The sequence below is a fragment of the Berghia stephanieae genome, chromosome 1 (assembly GCF_034508935.2).
Source record: "Berghia stephanieae isolate SIO BIC M18660-M18661 chromosome 1, UCSD_Bste_1.3, whole genome shotgun sequence".
Classification (NCBI taxonomy): Eukaryota; Metazoa; Mollusca; class Gastropoda; order Nudibranchia; family Aeolidiidae; genus Berghia; species Berghia stephanieae.
The window spans coordinates 68,297,801-68,318,368 of NC_088360.1; the positions used below are offsets into that span (position 1 = coordinate 68,297,801).

The 20,568-nt window shown below is 39.1% G+C and overlaps 1 long non-coding RNA gene across 2 annotated transcripts; it reads left to right on the forward strand.

The window, feature by feature from the left end:
- Positions 1-2,271: 2,271 nt before the first annotated feature.
- On the forward strand, positions 2,272-20,117 carry LOC144964458 (uncharacterized). Of its 2 annotated transcripts, XR_013643842.1 has the most exons (4): positions 2,272-2,288; positions 10,516-10,561; positions 13,052-13,091; positions 15,044-15,090. It is a non-coding gene; the product is annotated as an uncharacterized LOC144964458 (long non-coding RNA). The 2 variants fall into 2 exon arrangements; XR_013643841.1 differs by lacking the exons at positions 2,272-2,288; positions 10,516-10,561; positions 13,052-13,091 and adding exons at positions 13,284-13,497; positions 19,622-20,117 and having other exon boundaries at positions 15,044-15,151.
- Positions 20,118-20,568: the final 451 nt, after the last annotated feature.

The following is a 20,568-nucleotide window of genomic DNA, read 5'->3' on the forward strand; positions in this document are numbered from 1 at the left end:
CGATATTACTATTTTTTTCCGACAGGCACAACGCTGTGAACGGCAAAGTACTCATTTTACACCTGAGTACAGTGAGAGATTGTGAGTAAAAATCCTTTTCCAAGGACTCAACTATGCGCCGAGCGAGGCGCGAACCCAGGACATTCCGATCCAAAAGCGGGTGTCATACCACAAGACCAAATTGCCACTGTCTAGGTATAGATAAGTGTTTGTCAATTCAAGAAAATATATCTGCTGTCCTTGATACAAGATATAAACCTAACTCAATGATTATATTTTTGTTTCCATACATAATGTATATGGAGAGAGATAGAAAAAGGAGAGACACCAAGAATTAAAATATTATATGCGGCTTTGTCGTCTTGTGGTCTGAAACGCGCCTTCGGATCGGAAGGACCTGTGTTCGAGTCCCGCTTTGTGTGGCGCATAGTTGAGTCTATGGAAAAGGCTCTTTACTCATATTCTCACACCTCACTCAGGGGTAAAATGAGTAACTGTCCCTTAAGAGCGTTGTCTCTGTCTGAAAAAAAATGTAATATCGCCTAACAGGGTTATGTCTCGTCCCAGATGTTAAGTGTTGCTGTTGGCTAGGGACACCTTGTAAAGCGCCCTGAACACACTTATTGAATATTGATCTATATAAATGATTAATTTTTGAAAAAAAAATAATACTGTTTTGAGGGATTGGGTCACGTATAGCCCACAAACTTTGAGATGAAAACAAAATATGTTTTGTGTGCAATGTTGGCTTACATGTTGCCTCAAATTATTTGGAAACGAGTCTCAGAATATATCAATCTATGTGAAATGTTGTTTTATAGGGCAGTGATAGAATCTACACTTGATCACATCAGATGCTCTTAAAAATAACAATACTTAACATATAGTACTAATAGGATTCAATAGGATTCTGATGTCACGTCCGCCCTGCAACCAGCAGCTTGGTTCTAAACAAAGAAAATCGGTATTTTTTATTCTTCATGCTGGCTAGAACTTTTTCACATGTCGTGTGATCAGAATGTACAATAGTAAAACTTGATCAGATTTATAATGTTTTTCTCCTCTGGATACACTTTTATGCTCGCCGGAGAAGTATTTCATAAGGGCTTCCGCCATTGTTCCGATGGTTTAGAACCAGTTACTAAGTTACTATGCGTCATTACGAGGGAAGTGACGCTACGACTGTAGAAGCCTATTATGATTGAATTGCCCATTTGATGTGGCGGGGGAAATCCGGTTAGATTCTATGGTCATAAAGAATTCTTTTTGGGTTATTTTGTCCAACGAGGGGAACTCGGGTATTGTATTTGTATCCAATTTTGATTAGACGGAAAGTTGATAGTTGGAGATTTACTCGATTCCAATCTCTAAGCGTAACACGCAATTGTTAATGCTGTCTAGTTCAAAATGAACAAACCGGGATAAGCGTCAAATGCGGGGCCATTAAAGTCCTGAAAAAGGACTAGAGGAACACATCATTGTATGTGCACTGCTGTTTTCAAATCACCGTAAAAGTAGGCCTAATGCACCAGGACATTACAATGTCCAAGTTTAAGACGACTTTTTGTTCACATTAGTCATCCTTGACTTACCTGCTGTCATAGCATAAAATGTTAACACATGTACATGTATATGTACCTCGGCCATTCGACATGACGGCTCTCATAAACACGATAAGGGAAGCTTTTATAACAATGAGTCATCTTGAATATAAATAATGACAGGTTGCGTTCCGAAATATAAAATACAGTAATTGTGTGATATTGTATTTCAAGCAGTTAACGGTCGTGCTCTGGAAACATGTATACGTCCTTCAAATATCGATCTTAGTGACCCTCAAGTTGGCAAAAATATCAAGTGAAGCTCCAGGTTTGAGAATTTTTGTCAAGACGAGAGTCATTTAAATCGATCGAAATGTGAAGGACGAGTTTTCTGGCCAAATATTTAAATATGTGTATTTCCAGAGTACAGCATTGGTTGATATTTAAAGGCTGATGGAACTTTTCCGTCACGGAATCTACCCAGGCAAAAAAAAGTTATTAAAGTAGTCCTTCAGAGACACACATCCCATGAAAGAGGAGATTATTTCAGTTTATATAGAGCTAAATGGACAATATAAATTGCATGCAATCTTTTTGATTGGTCGCTACGACTGCACCCGGATTGATAAAGTCGCTTTGCTTGTGGAGAGAGTGCTTAGAACGCCTATCGCGATCTCCAGTCTACTCGGTATTTGGGCAACCGGTTATAGACGGGGAGATTGATATTGCTTACAGAATACCCAATCGGTAAGTTACCGGTTCAATATCGCTTGACGGAACGTGCTACTAAGTCGTCTACTGTGCTTGTCGTATCATCGTGCCCGCGCACGAAAGGGAAGAGAGAGAGAGAGAGAGAGAGAGAGAGAGAGAGAGAGAGAGAGAGAGAGAGAGAGAGAGAGAGATGGATAGATAGATAGATAGATAGATAGATAGATAGATAGATAGATAGATAGATAGATAGATAGATAGAAAGAGAAAAGTCATTAGTGACGGTAGTTTTCAATACCGTGGTTTAGCTAATTTGTCTATCTAGTTCAGTTCGGTACTTTTTGAGGCCAGAGTACCAATCAGTTGTTTATTTCATGCTCTCTGGGCGTTAGCATTATAAATATGTTACTTAAAATATTCAGGAATCTACACGTGTCACGTTCAATTGTTAGACTATTTTATTAAATATTATTAGGCATGTTTAGCCCTTTCTACTATTTGACTTTAGACCCTGAGGGTACTCTAGACCTGAAGACGGCCAAAGAAGATTAACACGGAGAAATCTGACAGCCTGTTTATATTTATATCAAACCATATTTCCATCCCTTCCTGGTACGGACATAGGAAGAGCTGTCTAATCCCACCATTGCTTCAAACGGCGCCTTTACAAGCAAGACCTGAGAGACGGCCACTAAGGACCTCAGCTCCATCAAGAAAATAATAAATACAACAATAAAAGAATATTGTGTTTTTTCCCCTTTGTTATGATGAATCATAAACATTTTAAAAACATGTAAATACGCATAATAAATCTGCTTTACTTTTATTGTCAAGTATAAGTGGGACTGGAACTTGTATTCATTGCTTATTGTATTGTGACCGTTATATCCTTAGACAGCTATACCACCCACTAATCATTGCTGCTAAATATTTCCATGTAATATGAAACGGGGAAATCATAGGCTGTGCAGACCTCCATATAATTTAATTCTAATTAGTAGGGCGATTCTATGAGTGCAGGAGCTGCCAACCTATGTAAAACGCTCCTGTGGTGTGAAGAATATGACATACAAATTTCTTAAATTTTAAAATTTAACCTCCACCTCAAATACTACATTACAGTCTCATTGCTGTAATGGAAATGTTCTCTAACTAAACCAGATTATTTTCTATAATAACATTTTAAAACAAGTGTATAGTTGTGTTTAGTTATCAGTACTTTAAATATATATGTGCCTGAAGCTTGAGACCCATTGTAAGGTGTTGTGCACACATTTGAGTGAATATTTAGCTGTGTAGGCTATTAGCCGCGTTTTGCGTTAAATTATCAGGGCTTAGACAACTTGATAGCGATAGATGACTGAAAATATTATTAGCATTGTAAATATTTGACGTTTTAACACATTTCCCATGAGTAACTTGTAAAGGTAATCGAGTGAGAGACCGAAGGGATATGACGTTTGCTTTGTGGGAGGTCATGCTTTGATGAGGAAGAAAGAGATTAAAATGATTGAAGGCGACGATGCAGGTCTGTTTTGATTATGGCGGTTTCTCTATGTTGTCATCACAAGCCTGGCAAAAGATTGATTGCTTCGGAGGACACTAAATGTCATGACGTCATTTCCGATAGGTGAAGTTTTGGCCAAAATGTCATTGATGACAATGATGAATAGCCCACCGTTTCTTTGACAGTCGTGTCCTTTTATATCTATACTATTATTATTATTATGGTGATTTCCTCATAGATGTCCCGATACGATGAATCCTTGCTCAGGTATTTTGTAACGGGATCTAAACCGCCCTATGGTCATATGAAACGACCGTTGTTTTGATTACGGTCAGAAATAAATAGCTGTCTGAAACTTGAAACGTTAAGCAAAAGGTTTATTTAACAGCAACGAAATATTTTAGAAATGACAGCAAAATACATTTTTCGTTTTTATTTTGTTTGGTTTTACATTTAAAAATATCAAACTGTCATGGATTTAAACTAATTTTCTTGTATTTCAATCCAATATCCAATTGCAATGGTGACTTGATGTAGAGGAGTTCGTATCCGAAAAGTTCATTGCTTGTTCTTAGCTTTAATTTGAATTTATCTTATTATTCACAGATTTACGGATCAAAATCTAATCTATTGGGACGTTTGATTCAAAGTAGATTTGAATGTAAAATTAAAATATTCAGATTAAAAGGTTTATTTCAGTTCTAGCGCTTTTAAAAGACTGCATCATTATTTTCAAGCCCAGTCATAAAGACCCCTATTGCGGAAATAAACATTACAAGATTTCAGATAAAGCTCTTTGTTGATCAGGCACCAAAGTTTCTAAAAGGCTGCATATTCAATTTAAAGCATGGTCGCTATATGACAGTATTGCGATTTTTAAAAATACTCTAGCGTCATTAGAAAAAGAAATCTTAACGTCTCCATAAGGATTTGAACTCTCTTCTTAATCCCTCGAGCAAAAGCGAGTGACTGAATCCCTACTTCACCCCACCCCAGGTCCTTCTATAATATTATGTCTCTTTTATTAAGTATTATATTTATCCTAAATGATTCCCCTTTTTCCTTGTTAGTTATTGGAGCGAGTGTTATTATTTGAGTGACTTCACAATTTGGTCGTAAAGACGAAGTTTTGTTCAAATATCCTGTGATGGTTTTTCACCTGATGTCAAGTGAATATCTTGAGCTTCTGACACCAGTTCAAAATTCAAACGATCGTAAAGAGAACTTAAAACGGCAGCGAACACACACACACACACACACACACACACACACACACACAGACATATATAGAGAGAGAGAGAGAGAGAGAGAGAGAGAGAGAGAGAGGAGAGAGAGAGAGGGAGAGAGAGAGAGAGAGAGAGAGAGAGAGAGAGAGAGAGAGAGAGAGAGAAGTGAAGACAACTAAGCGGATACAAAGTTGTATTGATGATGGATTATTTAATGAATGAAAGAACGGACAAAGAGATACATAGATAGACTGTGTTTATTGTAATTTTATACTTGTTTGCATAACTCGTCGCATTAGTTTGTGACGCTGTACGGTATCTCATTTCTCACAGTTCACCAGAGACACGAAACAAGGTACTTCGATTGTCATGTGAACGTTATCCCTCCCGCTTAACAGAATTTAGATAGATGAAAAAATAAAGATTTCCAGTTTCACAGCTTCAGTGGATTCATTGTATCCCACAAACACACACATGCTGATGAAACTGTTTTTTTTTTTTTTTTTTTAATTTTTTTTTTTTTTTGTTATTGCGTAATATACAAGTTGATTGTGAAGTAATTTGGACTGAAGAGATTTCCATTAGGAGCAAACAGGACCACATTCTCACCAGTCCATTTTAGGTCAATCAATTTTAGGCAAATGGGAGACGAGGAGAAGAAGAAAAAAAATTGCAAAACCGAAACAAACAAAAAAAAATTTTGAAATAAAAAAACAAAAACAAACACAAACAAAAAAAACCCCCTGAAATCTTTAGGAATGATGGTATTTTTAACATAAATAAAATTGAGACAGAAGTCTTTCGCTTGTTTTCCATTGGCGAATTTATGACCATTGCCTCCGTAAATTTATAGCATTCTAGCATTACACTTACCAAAGTATACGTCATAATATAAGGTAGCCACTAACAAGAGAAAGTAAACAGTCGTTCATTCAACTGTACAACCAATGAGATCATTTTTGTTCCTTGAGCATAACTAACGACAACTCATTTTTCGCTTTCATTTGATAATCATCGCCTTCACTTGTGTTGTAACTTACTTTAATACACATTTGTCAATGGCAGGCTATGAGTTTACGAAGGCTACCTCCTGCCGAGGTCCAATGAGAACGTGGTTGTAACAATTTGTGTTGAGGTGTAGAAAATATAGTATCTTTTAACAAGTTAACTGCCGTACTCTGGAAAAATATGTATTTAAAAGTTTTGCGAGAAATTTCGTATTTCAAACTTCCCCAACAGGTTTTTATTTTGACCTGAAAGAAAAATTTCTTGATTTACCCAGTTTGAAATATAGAAGAATTCGTGGGGATTTAATTCAGGCTTATAGATTGGTACATGGTCTGGATTACGCGTCAAAGGGAGCAGATCAAAGTAAAAGATCAGGAACTCGAAGATATAGACACTTTCTGCTATCTCGGAAGTATAATTGACAAGGATGGTGGCAGCAGCTGCTTCTTATGGTTCACACTATTATGTTATGACGATCGACCCAATCAGCAAAGTCCGGTCCGCATTCGTGCACCGTCACGAACCCGCCTGGTAGCATCGTCACAACACACCTTTCGACTAGATGCTCTGCCGTCTCGGGTTCTTGCCCACAGCGTGGACATATTGGACAGGAAGTTAGACCCCACCGATGTAACGCACTTGCCGTTAGGCAGCTCTTCGACCGAAGCCGATTCGCAGCTACCCAGTGTCTCCTCTTACTGGTATCAAAGCCTGGCAACCTCTCACCAAGCTTAGAGGCGTGTAGGTCCCCGCCCCCACGAGGGATTGAATTCGTCCAAACCGACTTCCATCTCGTATGTGCAGCTCTGTCCGTAGTCAGGGATTCTGCGTACAAGGGTTGCCGGGACTTATTTCGGCTCGAAACGGGGGCACCGTCCATTATGCGCATGAGAGGGGTATCCCCATTCCCTCTCTCTTTGATCTTACTCAGCCAGTTTCCCGTAATGGTCTCCCTCCGGACATCGGGGGGCTGGATCGCTGCCATTATCGGGCCCCATTCTCTAGGGGTTGTTGCTAGCGTTCCCGACACTATGTGCATCGACTTGCGAAGTTTTACATCCACATTCTCAACGTTTCTGCTTCTACCCCACACTGGAGCGCAATACTCCGCGGTGGAATAGCATAGTGCCAGGGCGGACGTAACGAGTGTCCAGTCGTCTGCGTATCCCAGCCTCAGGGAGAAAGTGTTCGGCATATCGCTAATGTAAACGTTAAACAACATTGGCGCAAGTACCGACCCCTGAGGGACCCCATTCTTCAATTTCCTTACTTTGCTCGTGACGTCTCCCAGCGCGACGTGGAATTGCCTTTCCCCTAAGATCGAAAAGAACAACTTCAAGGTCTTTTTGCACCTTATGATTTTTGCAAGTTTGAGCATTAACCCATCGCACCAGACCGTATAGTACGCCGCTGATAGGTCTATAAACACAGCACCTGTTTGCTGTTTTCTCTCGAACCCGTGCTCAATATGCTCTGTAAGGGCAATGACCTGCTCCGTGGTGCACCTCCCTTCCCTGAAGCCTGCCTGCTTTATCTATCCCTGCTGCTTTGCCGTTCTTCACTTCGCTAATGGTTGCACCCACTTCTCGGGGACTGAACGGGGCTGTCCAGTCCGACTCCTCCGCAGGTAGCGAGTCCAAAATCGTACGGTACGCCTTGCGGACACCGCGCTCAAAAGCCTGATTAGGGACCCGCTTACTACGGTTCTTAATGTTCTTGGCAATTGTGTCTGCCTCGCATTCCGGTGCAGCCTTCGCGAAATTCCGATCTGGGTCCAATTTCTTTATCAAACGCCAAGCGTGGCGGCTGGAGTGTGTAAAGTCGAGACTTTCCACGGTCTCCTGCCACCGTTGCTTCATTCCCTCTGCCAGAGACTGAAGTAGTCTATCGGCTGCGTCCTGGGACTGGGTCTGCTGGTACTCTCGGTACAGCTCTTCCGACTCTGCTGTCCAGCAAGGGGTGTAGAATTTCCGTTTGCCCCGTGGAATAGAGCGTTGAGCGCTCTTAACCAGTAGCCTACTGAATCTGGTTATATTCTTGGACTTGGGAGGAATGGCAGGGCAGACCTGCTCGATATAGGAACTGAATTCCTCCCAGTCAGCCTTCCTGAAATTCCATCTGCAAAGTGGGAGAGACTGCACCCTCGGTATTGTCACCCCAGCTGTGACAAGAACCGGCCTGTGCTGGCTATGCGGAAAGTCCCCGAGGACTGTCCGCTTCACCTGCAGCGGTTCACCGTTCGCGCCTTTCGTTACGAGGATGAGGTCTGGAGTATATCCTTCTTATGGCGGGTACCCCGGAAGGTACCCTTGGCTGTAGGATCGTACACTAGGTGTAGATCGTTACAGTCCATCCATGAGCGGAGTTGTCTTCCTGCCTCGTTGCAGTCTCGGTAGCCCCATTCGTGATGGTGGCTATTAAAGTCTCCCAGACAGATGGAAGGATGGCTGACCACCGGTACCGGTGGTGTAGTCCAAGTCGCTCTAGGTGGTTTGTAAATATTATGCAAACATAGTCCACCTACTTCCACGGAAATTCGGTTCACCCCATTGCTGTCCGTTACGCTCTCAATGACCCTTACCTTCGATGGCTCTTTAGCGTAGACGCTAACCCCTCCTTTGAGCCTCGAAGTGTCCTCGCGTTGGACCACCGTATAGCCTGGGATCTGGAATCGGGAAGATTGCGCGCCTGAATAAAGGTGGGTCTCCTGTAACAGGAGGATATCTACGCAGTGAACGGCCAAAAGCTTTGATAAAAGCTCATTTTTTTGCCATACTCTGGCTCTCGACGTTCAGGGACAATATGTGCGTCAGTTCGCCATCCCCGCCGTCGCATTTTCCGATTGGCAGGCCTCGAATCAATTGATGCATTGGACGTTTGCTTTTTTCTCGGACGTGCCGACGACCCTGGCGGCACGAACGCGGTATTATTTGGCTAGGCGGCAGACCGCTTCGCCATTGACGGGACTGATTGGGACTCGACATAAGGATAATAGTGTGGCGCCCGGGATAGGGCTGCTATTCGGGCACCGGGTTTGGATCAAATTTAGTCACACACCGGGGCGAGCAGCTCATGTGGCTCGTTGGCTCGATACCCGGGATGGTCTCGTGACGGTCGACGGGGATTTACACCTTTGCCCTCCCGTGTGCCTCAAGCCACCTCACCACTGCAAGGTAAAGATCCACGAGGGGGAGGATGGTGGCACGGAAGCAGAGGTGAAAGCACGAATCGGAAAGGCACAGGCTGCATTCACATCTTTGAACAGAGTTTGGAGAACTAAAGATATCTTCCTTCGACTAAAGCTAAGACTTTTCAACTCAAACGTGAAGTCTGTCCTACTGTGAAACTTGGAACGCATCACAGCCATGTATAAGGAGGGTACAGATTTTCGTAAACAGGTGCATGCGTAAGCTACTCAGAATAAAATGGATGGATAGAATAAAAAATGAAGAAGTATGGAAAAGAACACAGCAGAAACCAGTGGGAGAGAAAATAGGAAGAGGACGATGGAGGTGGATTGGACACACGCTTAGAAAGAATGACTCCACTATAACAAAGAAAGTATTGGACTGGAACTCTCAGGGCAGAAGATCAAGGGGAAGGCCACGAGGAACATGGAGAAGAATTAAAGAAACTGATATACAGAGAAGTGGTAAGACCTGGAATGAGATTTTTAAAAAGTTAGCTCAGGATAGGGAAGGATGGAAACTGTTTGTCTGTGGCCTATACCCTGACCCAGAGTGAAAAAGGCAATGATGATGATGATGATGACATGGTCTCGATATGATAGACTTTTCTGATTTTTTTTCATATTCTTATATTACTTTTACTAGAGGGGACAAGTTTAAGATTTTTGTCTCTAGATACAAAACAAACATAAGACAAAAACTGGTTCGGTATTCGTATTGTCCAGAAATGGAACAGTTTGAAATTTGAAACAAAGAATGCAAAATCTATGGATTATTTCAAGGTGTTAGTACAGGGAATTATATGATGGGAGATTTATATATGACGAATAATACTTGTTTGCACTGCTGTTAACATGGCTTTCAATCTTGTTATGCATTATTATATTATTATGATTATCTTCTATATGCGTGTGTATGTGTGTGATTGTGTGTGTGTGTGTGTGTGTGTGTGCTTTGCATGTCACGGTTAAAGATAAATGTTTGTACACCACATATACATGAGTACATTTAAGTTGAAATACTATCTTTACCACGTGTATCATTATTCTAATCTTTAATCAAGAGATTTATGGCATTACTATTAATATTAAGGGCATTCAAGGGATTTTCTCCATAAAGAAAAAAGAAAGAAAAAAAAAGTCTCAACCAATAACTCCTGGCTAAAAGATATTAAACACATAATTTGATGACGTAACATTAATTGTCTATAAAAAGCTAAGTAAATAATTAGTGGACACACGCTTATTGGCTTCAGATGGAGAAATTCGAAAACTCGAACATTTGTCAATGTGTGGAAATGCCTTACGAACTGATGTGCGCTTTATTTTGTATTTCAGATAGGGCCTCACGGAAACTTGAAAGTGGTGATCAAGTGAAAAAACTGTATGTGACTTGTAAATGAAACTTTTATTTCTCTTTTGAAACGGAATAAGTATCAATATGATATCGATTAAAACAGGTGTTTTTTTTTTGTTTTTTTTTTGTTGTTGTTGTTGTTTTGTTTTGTTTGTTGTTTTTTTTGTGTGACTATTCTATGTATATATCTAGGTATATATATTATATGAGTGTGTGTGTGTGTGTGTGTGTGAGCGTGTGTGTGTCTGTGGGTGTGTATCTCTCTATCTCTCTGTCTTTCTCATATTCTCTTCTTCTTCTACTACTATACTACTACTACTACTACTACTACTACTACTACTACTACTACTACTACTACTACTACTTTTACTACTACTACTACTACTACTACTACTACTACTACTACTACTACTACTACTACTACTTTACTACTACTACTACACACTACTACTACGTACCTACTACTTACTACTACTACTACTACTACTACTACTACTACTACTACTACTACTACCCCACTACCACACTACTACACGCACTACACTACTACTACTACTACTACTACTACTACTACTACTACTACTACTACTACTACTACTACACCACACTCACACTACTACCGCCACTACACACAACTACTACTACTACTACTACTACTACTACTACTACTACTACTACTACTACTACACTACTACTACTACTACCACACCACGCCACTACTACCGCCACTACCACAACTACTACTACTACTACTACTACTACTACCTACTACTACTACTAACTACTACTACTACTACTACTACCGCCACCACTACTACCGCCACTACACAACTACTACTACTACTACTACTACTACTACTACTACTACTACTACTACTACTACTAACTACTACTACTACTACGCCACCATACACCAACTACCACTACACTACTACTACTACTACTACTACTACTACTACTACGACTATTACTACTACTACTACCACCACCACCGCCACCACTACTACCGCCACTACCACAACTACTACTGCTACTACTACTACTACTACTACTACTACTACTACTACTACTACTACTACTATTACTACTACCACCACCACCACTACTACCGCCACTACCACAACTACTACTACTACTACTACTACTACTACTACTACTACTACTACTACTACTTCTTCTTCTTCTTCTTCTTCTTCTTCTTCTTTTCCTCCTCTTCCTTCTCATATTCCTTCTCCTTCTTCTTATACAAATGGCAAAGAAATAATATTATATCGCTTTCTTCGTCATAATGTTTAGATTTGAGACAAACAATGCCAATGTTCAACAATGATCTGCAATGATTCGTGACATTAGAATAGGAAATTTCCGTTATACATTTATTTACACTTCAATTTATTTCTCTACTTTTTCTTCTCACTGTTCTATTTACTTTATAGCTTTCAATGCCAAGGCATCTTTCATCGATCACTCTTTAACAACGTCGTCGTGTTATGAATCAATGTAAACAGTCCCCTATTCAATATATGCTAAATTATTCCACTCCACAGAGTAGGTCGTCCTGACCAATTAAGTAAATCCTATCCCTTTCCTACTCTTGTTCTGTTTGAAAGACAACGCTTGTTAGATTTCCACATGTAACCCCCCCCCCCCCCCTTACTCCCTTACTTTGGATTGACGAATATTATAATATACCGAGGTTTGCATAGATAAATAACTAGATAAATAAAGGCTAATTCGTGCAAGGCCTCGATTTGTATAAAAGTGGTTGCCCCCCCCCCCCCCAATATAGTGCTATATGACACCATATTATTGCATTTCAATATGGACAAGACTCCTAGTCGACGTCATGTTTTGTTCTAGCTTTTCTTACTATATCCGTCAATGCAACTACCCAGATACCCGTTTACACCTGAATCGATATGAATGTTGATGCGTGGACAATTGTATTTCGAATGGTTTGGAGGACAATAAAACCCCGACGACAAAGGCCTATTTTTGTATTGCGAATTCGATATTGACCTTTTAAAGTTTCCCTTCAAGTTGATAATAATTTGCTACTCCAATAACATCCAGAGTAGTAATTGTTTTATTATTATTATTATTATTATTATTGTTATTATTATTGTTATTATTATTATTATCATCATCATCATTATCATCATCATCATCATCATCATCATCATCATCATCATCATCATCATCATCATCATCATCATCATAATTATTTTTTTTGGGGGGGGGGATTTTCGATGTCAATGTTATTATTATTATTATTATTATTATTATTATTATTATTATTATTAATATTATTATTATTATTATTATTATTATTATTATTATTATTATTATTATTATTATTATTTGATGATGCCTCAGACAATATTATTATAATGCTGTTTGTTCATTCCTCTCAATTTTCACTAGTCTAACTACATACATTGTTTTTACGTATTTCGTCCATGAAATACAAACTGACAATAATTTATATCCATTTATTCATAAATGTATCATTTACAGTCTGGTCGTGTTTCTGTATGTCTTCAACAGTTTACAGCTGGTGAGTCATCCAATTGATTGACGGTTTTGTATTGCCGTGTCTGGCAAGCCTTGGGTTTACCACGATATAGATAATGATAAATACAATATTAACTGCTGTTCACCCCGTTTCTCATTGTTTCAATATTAGGTTTACTGTTATTGTAGGCTGTTAGAGTGTAAAGACTTCTCTTTTCTTTGACTTTTCTTTTCTTTGTACGTATTTATGACATTTTTTTCTTTCTTTCTGGCTTCGTTATATCCCTTTGTTATTTCACAGAACAACCCATTTGATTCTTTACTGTTTGTGGCTTATACCAGGATTAAGTTGGGCCCTTGTGCAGCGCCCTTGGGACGTGGGACAATTTAAAATGTCTCCCATTTGTGCTTCTTTTGTTGTGATAGATTTCAGTTGACACTTGGACAAGGTGAGACCGGTCGATCGCCTACAGAAAAACAAAACATATAAATACATACGCAATTAGCAGTTTGTTACCTGCAATTCAGACACAATGTTATCAAGGTCAAATGAGGTGTAGACAAATCCCCCCCCACCTCTCCCCAAATAAACGCGAAGTCCCAGGTTTGAGAGTTTTTGTCAAGATTAGGGTCATTTAAATCGATCGATATTTGAAGGAAGTGTTTTCTGGCCAAATTTTTATATACGAGTTGTTTTTTTCCCCACAGAATTGAAGTTAACTTGTTAAAATGATTTAAAAGTCAAGTTCTGATTGCTTGTGAATCTACTGATGCTCTATCGATATAGCCATCTCCAATCCCTCGCAAATTGGCAGTTTTGATTGTAGTTTATGTTTAATTTCAGCTTTTAAAATTTTATTTATTATGTATAGCGCGGTGAGCACGTTCATGGATTTTGCTTATTATAAAAGCTCACTTTAGAAAAAAAAACAACTTATTTCTTTAAACTTAAAACTTTATTACTATCTGTCGAGTTGCCAAGATCTTACCCCATCTATAACAGGATGAAAACGGCACCAGTCGATTTCTGTATCAGGGGGGGGGGGGGGGGGGGGGGTTACTTTATTCAATTTGTCGCTTACCCATTCGCCACTTCTCCTACAGATCGCGACAGAAACAACGAGTGTTTAGAATCAAAACCGTATTCAACAAACCTTCATTAAATTATTCAATTTACTCTCAGCTTTACGATCATGTTTTCCAAAGCCTTCGTTGCTCTTTACTTTCCACAAGACTTGATCTTCAGGATTAGTTTTTTTTTTTTTTAAATGAATAACTGCAAACAAATCGTAGCAATGAACGTTAGTGAAATAACAACAGCGACCTTCTTTGAACCCATTATTATTTATATTAAGATTTGATATTGCCGTCTCTTTTGTGAAATAATCGCCCTGCTTGTAACGATTTACATTTTCCGCATTTTACCAATCATTCCTTTGTAAGCACAAAGTCACGTGGCCAATAACGCAAGAGTAGCTCTTCAAGATATTATGTGCTTCAGCTTCAGTGCCCGGGCTCGCAAACACAATTTTACCATGTACTCTCTCGTCCTATGATAAAACACATTTTTTTTTACTAAGACTAGAAACCTGTGACATAATATATCAATGGTTAAAGATGACAGAAGTCAATACATTTTCCAACTCGAGACTTGTTACCCATCTGGGATTGGAGATTTGTTAGCAATTTGGATGCCATCTTGTCAATCATTATTTCAATTGAGTTTTCTGACCAAAATGAAAAAAAAAGTCGGCAGTGCTAAAGAAATAGTGAAAGACAATGTTTAACCTCAAGCACAAGGGAAGCTAACAATAAAAACAGATTGCCCAATGTTGTTTATGATCTCATGGTTGACAGGTCAATTTTCTATCTGCTTCATTAAATATCGGTTGAGTGACCATTGGTTACATTAATGTGCCCCAAGACAAGTAATCACTTAATGGGCGTTAGACCATAACTGTTAAAAACACATTCCAATCTATTGTTTTTCTCCAGCTGTCTCGACCTGAAATTACAACAACAAAAAATAGACATAAGAAGACGTAAGGAAGAAAGGTGACGTCACACGTTCTATCTTTCCGGTTCAAAAATCCTTGGAACTGTGTAAGTAACCAGCTTTCGGAGGACTATTAAATACACAAGAATAAATTACCTTTATTCGTCCCATTAGGAAAATTTGTCTTTAGGGTCAATTCCAAAGAAAGACTGGAATGACTCAGGCGTCAGCCACAGTGCAGCAACGCAAACGAGGCGACTTGCTGAAGGTCACACAGCGTAGCGGGTTGTCAAACGGTACAATTCGGGTACGAAGCAAAGGCCGTACTACTGAGCCACGCTGCCCCAAATATTTAAAAGGTTCCATTATTGAATCATAAGGTGGCATAACTATTTTGGTAACGGAGTGTATATGCTGAGTATTAGGATTATGGAACGTAAAAAGAGCGAGGATGGGTGATCTTTCTGGACGACGAGCATAGTATTCTGACTAGAAAATAAGATGCCATCACTCGAAAACCAGAAAATTAGTTAAAATAATATAAGGAATGCATCCCGTCCTCCGGAAAAGTGGTTTTAGACTTCCGATGATATTGGATCCAGTTCTATGACATCCCACTTTTGTTTTCTATTGTTAAGCAGGTTAGCTCATCCGCGTTCAAGCATGTCATTATAAAAATAAATAGATAGAACTTAATGTGCAGCAGTAGTAGTAGTAGTAGTAGTAGTAGTAGTAGTAGTAGTAGTAGTAGTAGCAGCAGCAGCAGCAGTAGTAGTAGTAGTAGTAGTAGTAGTAGTAGTAGTAGAAGTAGTAGTAGTAGTATAATAGAAGTAGTAGTAGTATTAGTAGTAGTAGTAGTAGTAGTAGTAGTTAGTAGTAGTAGTAGTAGTAGTAGTAGTAGTAGTAGTAGTAGTAGTAATAGAAGTAGTAGTAGTAGTAGTAGTAGTAGTAGTAGTAGTAGTAGTAGTAGTAGTAGTAGTAGTAGTAATAGTAGCAGTGATAGTAGTAATAGTAGTGGTGGTAGTGGTCCTGGTTGTTTTTATTGTTGTTGTTGAGGAGGAGGAAAAGGAGGAGGAGGAGGAGGAGGAGGAAGAGGAGGAGGAGGAGGAGGAGGAGGAGGAGGAGGAGGAGGAGGAGGAGGAAGGGGGGAGATAAAGGAGGAGGATCAGGGTGATGAACAAGAAGCAATGATCCATCGGTCAAGAGACGACAGGCAGGAAAACAACACCCGTAGGAATGCATCGTTGGCTAGTTAGGGTAACATGGAACCGGTGAGAGTTTGTATAGTGGGATATCCACTAAACGTGCTCAAAGCGCCTTACAAAGGGTCTTTGACCAACAGCAACGTGTAACATGTAGAACATGACAAGTCTGTAAGCGATGTTATATTTTTTATCTGACAAAGACAACACTGTTATCAGCCAGGTACTCATTTTAACCCGAGTACGGTTAAAGAACTTGAGTCAAGAGTCTTATCCAAGAAAAAGCGAGTGTCATAACACAAGACCACATGCGCCGCATGTAAGGAATATTACAAGACGTTTCCTCAACTATTCCTCAATGGGGTTGTTTATGAAAAACAAGCTTGTTTTTTGGTGTGGATGTTATCTGGCGCAGAAGTAGACTAAATCATGGTTCATAATTTACTTTTAGAGCTCGCTATTTTTTTCTTCAAGCAAACCACCGTAGATCTTGCTATGGAATCCCCCCCCCCCCACCCCCAACCCGGAAAGGACCATCACTTATTATTTTTTATGCATATTCACAATTGGACGTTACGGATTTTGTAACCTACAATTATGCGATTTCCTATACTAAAACTATACGATAGAAAGGTTGGTTTTTAGCAGTTTAAAACACTAGACAAACAAAAAATTAATGTGTTACCATCACATGGGCAGTGAAATATCGACTGTTACGAGAGGTTTTCCTCTTAAACATAATACACGGATTAGCTTCTTGGGGTTTTTTATTGAAAACGGAAGAGGGTTTTAAAAATTACTGCTTACTCGGACCTTAAGCCGGTTCTCTTTTTCTACAGCTTAAAACTGCTAGGATATCCCGTTACTTTAATATCATGGAGCAGTCAGTGTATTTAGACGAGGACTGTTGGTGTAAAACGAGCTTATGACTAATCCTATCAGGATATATTGTTTCTATTTGGTGGTCATTTGACCCCAGACAGGTGACCTTCTTGGACGCCCCTAACCTGAGTGCTTATTGGTCATCATTCTCGCCTCACCTTTATTCAAGTTACTATCAGTTTTTGATACTTGGCTTTATTAGCTTATTTAATGGCACAAACTATCGTAGAACCCTTATCGCCATTTTCTACCTATACCAAAGCTTAATTTGTGCGGGTCCTTGATTATTTAGGTGATTTAGTATATTGTTATTTTCGCCTTTTGGTTCGTGCTCACCACATCAAAGTCGGGAAGAGAAATTCTAGAAAGCTAATCTTTTTTGAAGCTACCATTTTTGTAGTTGCGATTAGCTATGATAAAAGTGTGTGTCGTTATGTTCTTCCTCTCTCTATGCCAGGCGATCTGCAGGGTGCCGATTTAACACAGCAGAAATAAATATGTGATAAATTTATGTCAATTTCTATTTCCCTTAATTTATTAGATCGTTTCTTAAAATCCTTGTCTCGCTCGAAGATCGCTTTTTCACGAATTCAAGACATCTTACAGTCAAAGTAGCAATATATTATGGCAGCAACATATGCAATATAATTTCTCACTATTAAAAAGGATTTTTCTCATTTTGTTTTTAAAATTGTGCTGTCAAATATTATCTGTTGACAAAAAATAAGTATATCTACAAGGATATCCTGAAAAGCCTTGCCGCGGCTCTTGTATTTTCAAAACTATAATAGATACGAAATTGACAGAGGTGCCAAAACAAAACTTAGTTTATGTCCTTTCCGTTTATCATTTTAAATTTCAGCATTGTCACCGTTGCCATCCACACAGAGTCGCTAACGATGCACCATTATTGCATCGCGTCGAAGAGGAAATAACGTGGCAAACTTCGACACCATCGAGTCACCTCCACCTGCAACTCGTCATCTCTGTCGAAATCCACCCCCCCCCCCCTTTTTTTTTTTTTTTGAGGTTCATCTTTAGTCTTAAAAAAAGGGAAAATGTCACTTGGAGTTTAATCAGAACTGTAAGAGGGGTGTTATACTACTTCAAGAAAACTTCCTCTTTCAATGTGATCATGCTTTTATGCGAGCTTTCTAGGTATGCAACGGGCACATACCTTTCTGTAACCCAGGATTTCTCAAACGATATAGCCATCTCTTTCCTATGCAAGTCAAAGCCTTTGTGTAATGTCAGATTGTTTTAACCAGCGATAAGATCGGTTAAGTTCGTCAATTTCTTTGGTTGATTTGCTGCGGTTGATGAACTTTGTGGACGACCAATGGGAGCCAGCTCATCAATGTTGGTGGAAACAACATCAGTTCCAGTAAAGGATAAAACCCACCATTTGAACTGTTCGCATTACACATTTCTGACCAATCTTCTCCAAGAGTTATTGTGTCGGGATAAACTAGGTATTGGAAATGGGCGTGATCTATATTAACTTTCCATGTGCTCGAGGTCATTGGTCACATTGCAATATGTGCTCCAAGTGACCCACTTAATGAAAAGTTTTCACATCTTTTTAAATATCTAACATCACGATTGGCCATTTTATTCAGCTTGACCCATGGGTATGTTTATAACTTTTGTAAACAAAGAAGCGTGTTTACATTTGTTAAGAAATATTCAATTGTTGGACAGCAACAAATCATGTGATTGATGACTTGGTTGGACTAAAAAATGAATATAGATCGCTCCCATTGAATGAATAGCCACGAATTGAAACTTGGGGTTAACTCTATTCATTATGATGGAGAAAGGGGGAGCGAAGTTGCCGAGTGGTCAATGCATTGCTCTGTGACCGGAAGGTCCCGGGTTCGAGCTTCAAGCTTCAGGCAATTTAGGGTTTTTCTTCTTTGGGCAAGATTATTAACCCCCAATTTGCTCACTTTGGACAACATGGGTGACTCCTGTTGACATTAGACATCTTGTTTGATGGATCATTTATATTCCTTCATGGAATGCCAAGACGACGGTATCTAATGGTGCCGTGGCGTAAAGGCGTAATGTTTTTAAATCAAATGTTGTAGAGAAGCTAAACTTTTTTGAATTCTAAAAGACTCACAGTCCGTATTTCTCTTCATTTTAAAATTCTAAATTTACTTTTTAGGGTCTGATTCATTCTAACTCAATCCAGCTTTGAGACGACGGGTCACACATGTCTCTTGTTTACGTTGAATCATGCTGACCCAGACAAGAACCGTTCTCTGCTATCAAATTACAAAATTGGAAATCCCCACTGCAAACAGATAAGACCCAATTCATGCACGCTTTTTTCTCTCTTTCTTTTTTATTCTTTTTAAAGAACTCGAGGATATAACACTTAAATAAATTAATCCCAAATAATATTCTTTCGTTAGTCAGTTAATCTTCTCCTAAGTCGTATTTTCCACAAACAATTTCCTGACTATATACCCGTTATACTTTTTTCAGAAGAGACTTGCCCTTGTAAAACACCTCAGGAGTCTTTAGGGATTCACTAGCCCGATGAACTCATGCTGATAGCAAAGCCATTTGCAAGTGACTTGCTCCACGCTGATGACGCCTGGACAATTGGCCATGGTCCATTAGATTTATGTCTGGACGGTCATAAAGTCACAGACACGCCAAGACTCCGTGATATGTGACCTGTCATCTCAAAACGGCATTCTTTACGAGTGAACCACACATCGAAAAGTGATTTTATAATCAAAATGACGTGAAACTTGATTATAGTTGTTGTCACTTTAAGAAACCGTGTCTGTTGCTCTCGATATATTGAACTCCAGACTCATATTTTTCAATATATTTCAATTTTTCTTGGCATCTAAATCATTCCTACACAAGACTTTTTGGAGGCAGTACGACCAGCGGCGTGGCGTATTGACGGCGTATGGTGGTGCCATGATTAGAAGAAGAAAAAAAATTATAAAACAGTGAACACGGTTAAGAGGAGAGAGCACATGTTAATAACTCTCTTTTTTGGAAGGGTGGGGGGAGGGTCGATGGTTTCTACGAGTGGACAAAACTCACAAAAACAAATAATTCATTAAAACATCAAGCCACAACACTGAGATACAAGTCCCATATGAAAAGGTCTTTGTAATTATTCTTTGTCCACCATTTAAAGGATTGGTTTTGGTCGATAATGCAATCAATATGTGATAAATGTAAATCAAAAGAGAAAAAAAAAAACCTATGACAGAAATTACTTACTTTTAGTACTTGTAAAGAAAATCTGCACGGCGATGTTTCATCTCTGCAAATCTTTTTATAATGTGTTTATTGAAATTTGGAATGGCAACTATTTCAGCTTTGTGAATTGACAGAATCATTAACGAATTTAACCGCTCTGTGTTTCATTGAATTTCGCAAGAAATTTTTCACTCTTTTAAGGGTGC